The following is a 7,346-nucleotide window of genomic DNA, read 5'->3' on the forward strand; positions in this document are numbered from 1 at the left end:
AGTAGTAGATTAACACATCCAATTTTCAATGAGTAACATACATAATAACACATTGAAAGATTGAGTAGTAGATTAAGATACAAATTCTTACTTGTGTTTCTTGATTTGGAACCCAAATTTCCATGAATTGAATAGAGTAGAAACTAGAAAACAAGATGAGGAGATGATTCACAGAAGTTTGAAGTATGGAAGTCGATCAAAAACTAATGTCGATCAAAGACTAATGTCGCAAGGAGCAATTGTCGATCAAAAAATTGTCGGAAGGAGCAATTAGCAATCAGCAACTGTCGATCAAACAAAATTGTCGCAATCATCAATATGGAAGTAGTCGACTCGATTTGGTGTAATAGGATATTCGATTTGGTGTATTAAGTGGGTAATGATCTTCGATTTGGTTTTTTTGGGATCGATTGTGATGATCACATAACCGAATACGTAAATTGTAACATCCGGATTTCCCAGGTACATTGTTTATTCTTTATTTTGGAGGGACTCGGTGAGTTGATGCTTAGACTCGCCGAGTAGAGTCGCGAATTCCATCCGGGTTAATGATCGGACTCGGCGAGTCCGCGCTGTTTAATGAAGCCCTAATTCTCGGGGATTGAGACCTATTTAAAGCGGCTTATAGCCACTAATTGCGGCTATCAGACCCCTGAGTGAAACCCTAAGCGATCTAGAGCGTTTGTGAGGAAGAAGAGGCCATTTTTGATTCTTGTGTGGGTGTTTTTGCAAGAAGAAGGTAACCAAGGAAAGAGGGAGCTGGAGAGGGTGCTATTCTGTGGATTTCAGAGCCTAAGGACTTCATATTGAGGTATATATTCGATCCTTCTTCAGTATTGGGTGTTAATCCTTGAGAGTTAGGGTTTCTAGCCCATTTAGAGTGTGAATGATGGTGCAATTGGTCCCTTCTTGTGTTAAGGCTTCGGATCTGGATCCAAAGAGGTCCAGAGACCTTAACTCCTTGATCTTTATGGGGTGACATTGGGTAATATGAGCTTAGGGTGACATATTGAGGCCATTTCTTCAAAAAGAGTCGTTGGGTCTTTGCATGGGCATCAAGATCCATACTTTACGTGTTTATGTTGCTTAAGGAGGCCAGATCTATGGGTAGAGGAACGGATCTGACCTCAGGAGGTCATTTGAGCTTGATCATGGCAAGAACTCGCCGAGTCCAAAGAACAGACTCGACGATAGGGCTAGGGTTTTCCCATAGTTCACTCAGTGAGTAGCTTGCCGAGTTGGGGGAATGACTCGATGAGCCAGAGGGAAATAGAGGACTGGAGTTCAAGGCGGAACTCGCCGAGTTCTTAATGGGACTTGGCGAGCTGAGTCGGGGTGGCCCCGCGATTCATGCCAGGTGTAAACCGTCAAGTAGAGGAAAGACTCTACGTGTCATGCGAGACTAGAGGGATAGTGGACACGCGTAGACTCGCCGAGTCGCCCAAGTGCACTCGGCGAGTCGAGTCAAAGTTTGACCGTTGACTTTGAGGGTTTGGTCAACAATGGGGTCTTTGTGTCAAGAGAGGGGTAAAATGGTCTTTTACCCTTCTGAGGGTGCCTAGAGAGGGTTGAGTCTAGTCTCGAGAGTTATATTTATGAGAGTATTTACTTTATGTGATTAGGCGGAGGCTAGACCATATTTCTACCGAGTCAGAGATTTACCGAGACATATGAGGTGAGTCTTCTCACTATACTTTACTTAGAGTGGTAATAGAGCTATGTGACAGAGTTATTGTATGCTATCTATGTGATGTGTGGCACTGTATTATTTCTATGTGATTTATGTTGTGTGTATATCAGAGTTAGGACCGGAAGGTCCACAGATCTAGGACCAGAGGGTCCACAGAGTTAGGCTTAGAGTTATGTGCCAATGTATTTGTATGCTATTTATTTTATGGGATTTATTGTGGTATGTGATATGCATGATTCAGATTTATCAGAGTTAGGACCTTCGGGTCCATCGAGTTAGGGCTAGAGGGTCCGTAGAGAGTTGGGACTTGAGGGTCCTACCGAGACACACTGACTAGAGGGTCAACAGAGTTATAGCCTTGAGTGGCTAATATGTGTTAGAGTGGTATTTTGGGGAACTCACTAAGTTTCGTGCTTACAATGTTTTGTGTTATATGTTTTAGGTTTTCTCAGGATCACGGGACGGCACCAGCTCGATTGTACACACCAGAAGAAGCGTTGATTTTGAGGATCCTGGCCTATTAATTGGTTGAACAAAAGAGTCAGGTTTTGTAATTTAAACAAAAAGGGAGAATTTTATGTAAAGTATTAAAGAGATAAACAATTTTAAACGAAAAATTTGTTTTAAAAATTTCGGTGTTACATAAATTGTGCAAGGGAAAAAACGACTCTTCATATTCGATTCGGTTCTTTGGACCGAATAAGCCCTTATTCGGGTAACCCAGACCGAATAACTCGAAAACCAAATAAGCCTTATATAGATACCCGAAAACTGAATCGAATTGCTTATTCGGGTCTAATTCGGTTCGGTTCGGGTTTTCGGGCCAAATTCTCATCCCTATTGGTGATAATCAAAAATATATGGCGTAAATCGATGGTTCCAGTGGCGTGGTGGTCATAATCGCTGGAGAGAACGAAATCGCTTGTAAGGTGGAACACGTAGAAGAAAAAGAAGTTGTAGGAAGCAGTAAATCTATAGGCAATGGGGGTGGAATCGGCGAAATTACATACCCGAGTCATGATTCGAGTTCTAATTTATGATTGTTATTTTTTCTCTTCCTGGTCTTCAGTGTATCCCTCTAGAAGGCAAGCGAAATACAAACGAAGCTTCCATAAGTCATCAACATAAGAGAAAGTGTAGATAGGGCACATGGAACTACCACAAACGACTTTGTTTAACTTAGGAGGGAGTCTTGAAGAGCGGGTGAAGTGAAGAAGTCGAGAGCAAATGGCTAGAGAATGTTCGACTGCTGTATATTAGCTAAACGGATGAGGATGTGGAGCGGTGACTATGGTAGAGTAAACTAACCCTTATGAACAATAACCCTGGTCAGATACTGTTCATAAGGGAACTCAAAATTAATATGTATATAAATTATTAAAAACTATAAATGAGTAATATAAAAAAAAAATTAAAAATTAAAAATATGTGTAAAGGGCAAGATTGTCTTTTATATGGACCATAGACTAAAATCACAAGATTAATTTGGAAAGATATAATTGTGAGTTTTTCAAAGGTTAAACTAAATATGTGATTATGTGATTCTAAACGAACCAACTCAAATTATTATACCAACAACTTGCGAAATTCAAAAAATGCGATTTAGGCGCACATCATTTGGTGGCCCAAACACAATTTCAAAGAAATAAAATGTAAAAACTTTTCTCAACACAAAACGATTTGAAGCTTGTTCCGTTTCTCTTGGTCGGATTAATCCACACCCCTCGGCCTATTGGATTTCACCTAGTGACGTCTCTCCGCTTAAGTCTTAACTCTCAAGTGAGTTTAACCTAATTTTTTTAAAGACCTAATTGCTTGTTGTCTAATATATGCTAATTACTTAGGGACGCCATTGGACATAGCCCCCACGTTTTTAGCCTTCTATTTACCATCTCCTTGCGATTTTGGGGCTGCCGCAAAACTAGAGAGGTTGGTGTAGAAAATTAAAACGGATACCAAATAACAAATTAAAATATAAAACATTATAGACTCATCTTAATCCAAAACAAACCCATATATATTATTAATTCAAATCTGAAAATTGAATCCCAACAAATCCTGATCACCAATATATCATAACATAAACATTCTTAGACTCTTTCTTAATCATAAATCGTTGTCTATCAAGCTTTTATAAAAGCCGTAAGAAAATAAAATCTCAAAAAGTCAAAAACTAATTAAGATTCCTTACCGCCTGAGAAGTCCGCCGGTCACCGCCACTCCCCGTCGCCTTAGTGGGCACACCTGCCACTACTGAACGGTGTCTCCAGGTTTTGCGTCTCGAGCTATCTACTCTTTATCTGATCGTTTTTTTACTTTCTGAAAACCTCATTTCTCATTCTCTTTGGCCCTGCTCTCTAACTTCTTTATGAAGTAAGGGTGTCCATTAACCATAAGACTGATGTAGTAGATGCTATGCTATGTGCAAAATTTTCATATCATAATGTGCTACTGAATTTCAAGATCGATATTTATGATATAATTGTATTGTGTTTTAATTCGCCCCCAGTGGTGAGAATGCATCCCGCCCCTGATGATGAAGCTGATCTTTATTATTTTGATGGTTTGGATAACATCCTATTAATATTGAATTTTATTATTTGGGAAAACGCAGAATCATTCTACAATGTCAGTTTATCTATGCGGAGAGTTGATTGACAGAATCTTTACAAGATTACCACTAAAATCCATCCTTCGATTTAGATCAGTATCCAAATTCTTATGTTCATATATCGGTAGCCCTGGTTTCATCCGCATGCACGCTTTGCGATCCCCACAAAAACTTCTCATGATCAGACATCGAAAGTATCACACAGATTTTTACGAAATTAATTTCCGTAATCAAATTTCGTAGCATAATAGCTATGAATATTATTTTGTAACATAATAGCTACAAAATTTAGTTTTGTAGTAATTTTCGTAGCAAAATAGCTACGTATATATATTCCGTAGCCAATTCAATAGCAGACTAACTGCGTATTATGATTTCGTAACAATTCCTGTAACTAGATGGGGGTTTGCTACGGAAATTTATTTTGTAGTGAATTTTGTAACAAAAAAGCTACAGAAAGTCATTTCGTAGCATATTTTATAGCAAAATAGCTACAAAATTTTATTCCATAGCACCTTTCCATTGTTATTCAAGAATTTTCTTGTAGTGAACCTAGCTAAGGCCACCCATGCCAGGGCCTAGAGGTACAAACAAAAAAAAGAACATAAAAAATGTCGACTCGTGATCAAATTACATTCCTGAAGAGGGTTATAGCACCGATCCTTGTTGAACAGGGTTTGGTTTCGACCCAATTACTGAATGTTACAAGATTGTGAGTATACCCAATCCCATATGTGGAAGCATCATAGAAGATTCATCATTTGTTTACAACATGAAGACACGTGCATGGTGTACGATTGCTCCTCCTACTCATTTGTATACGAATGTGGCTTCAAAAGCGTGTTTTCTGAATGGAGCATTGCATTGGTTGGTCGAACGTTATAATGCTGAACTAACTGCTGTACACAGTCGTTATATACTGACATTTGATTTAAGCACCCATATTTTTGGTATGATTGCGTTGCCAGAACCCGATATGAAAAAAAGACAACTAACAACTATCCAAGGTTGTCTAGCTGTGATTTCTAACATGCATCATGATGATACATGGATTTGGGTGAGGAGAGATGCTTCTTGGTTTGTGGTTTTTAGATCGGAAAGAAATAAAGTTCAAGGACGATTGAAGAGAGTTTTGCAATCAACAAGCAATGGTGATTTGTTGGCTAAAACTTGCTTGGGTGAGGCCCATGTTTATAATCCTAAGATGGGGGTGCAATCAAGAATAGTGAACTTTAATTCTGCTTCTCTCATATGTGACATGGAAATGTGTGTCGAAAATCTTGAATTGTTAGACTTGGCGACTACTTGCGAGGTCAACCAACTATCTTTTCATGGGGACAAAAAAGAGAAGCAAAAGAAGTAAAATCCGATAATTGATGTATTAGATGATTAGTATTTGGATTTAGATATTTGTTTCACCATTTTCAATTTTTTTAAACATGAAACGTTGAGTGACTTTTATCAGGTGTAAAATTACATGCATAGTACGTGTTACTATTTTACCAAATTTAGAGCCCAACGCAAATTTATCCTATCAGTCGACTCCACTAATTGGATAAATTGGCGGACTCATTTGTTCTTATTCATGAAATGATGTATGGCATTGGAATCTACTGGTTCCAGGAAAACTAACATTCTTGAATCAGGTTCATTCACAGGAAGCTCCCTACCATGATTAATCTTAAGAAACATGACATCGAGTCATCTGTGATCTGTAATTTATTCAAAGGGGCCCAGAAGTTGAGGACAACATCTTTGTCGGTTGCCCAATCAACAAGGATGGGTGCAATAACCCTCTTCAGGAATGTAATTTGATCACGAGTCGACATTTTTTATGTTCTTTTTTTTGTTTGTACCTCTAGGCCCCGGCATGGGCGGCCTTAGGTTCACTACAAGAAAATTCTTGAATAACTACGGAAAGGTGCTATAGAATAAAATTTCGTAGCTATTTTGCTATGAAATATGCTACGAAATGACTTTCCGTAGCTTTTTTGTTACAAAATTCACTACAAAATAAATTTCCGTAGCAAACCCTCATCTAGTTACAGGAATTGTTACGAAATCATAATACACAATTAGTCTGCTATTGAATTGGCTACGGAATATACATACGTAGCTATTTTGCTACGAAAATTACTACAAACTAAAATTTGTAGCTATTATGTTACAAAATAATATTCAGTGGCTATTATGCTACGAAATTTGATTACGGAAATTAATTTCGTAGCTATTTGCTATGAAATTAAATTCTATAGCTATTCCGCTACAAAATTTTGTTACCGAACTTTATTCCGTAACTATATTGCTACCGTGAAAAAGTACATAATTATTTTGTTACGAAAATTACGATGGAACAAAATGTCGTAGCTACTTTGCTACAAAATATTTTGGTTTTTTAGTAAAAAAAAGGTTTAATGAATTTGTTTCTAAAAAAAGAATTAATTTGTTTTATTTTGGTTTGTTAGTAAAAAAAAAAAAGAATGGTTTAATGAATTGCACTTGAGCCATAAGATTTGTTTCAATGATTTATTAAAGGCAAATTAGTAAATCCACATAACCCAAATATACTTCCTCCCCAACCCCAAATTAGAGGTATCCCGTTCAAACACATCGCTGATCGCATCCCTCCTTGTCTCAACCTGTCGCCGACTTTGCTCAACCACCCATCACGTCGGTCGTTGCTGCTCAAACCATTCCGATTTCAAGAGGTATTTTTGCTGATGTGTTCTATCATGGTATTTTTGCATAGATTCTGTAGGAGGTCGTTGTTTGTTTGCTCATTGCTGTTCACGAAGATTCTATTTGAAGATTCTGAATGCCTTGAATGCCTTGAATGCCTTTCTGTGAAATTGGTTTCATTGATTCTATTCCTCTTCCATGAGTCTACTCTGGAATCAGTGATTCTATCGAGGAAAATGCCTCTGCATTGTACGGAATGGTGATATCTTTGGAAATTAGTGATTCAAATTAACTGACTTCAATTCCAACAACATAAAACTTAAAGATCTAATGGTTAAAACATGAACAACGGACCCAAAAAAAAAA

The sequence above is a fragment of the Lactuca sativa genome, chromosome 5, assembly GCF_002870075.4.
Source record: "Lactuca sativa cultivar Salinas chromosome 5, Lsat_Salinas_v11, whole genome shotgun sequence".
NCBI lineage: Eukaryota > Viridiplantae > Streptophyta > Magnoliopsida > Asterales > Asteraceae > Lactuca > Lactuca sativa.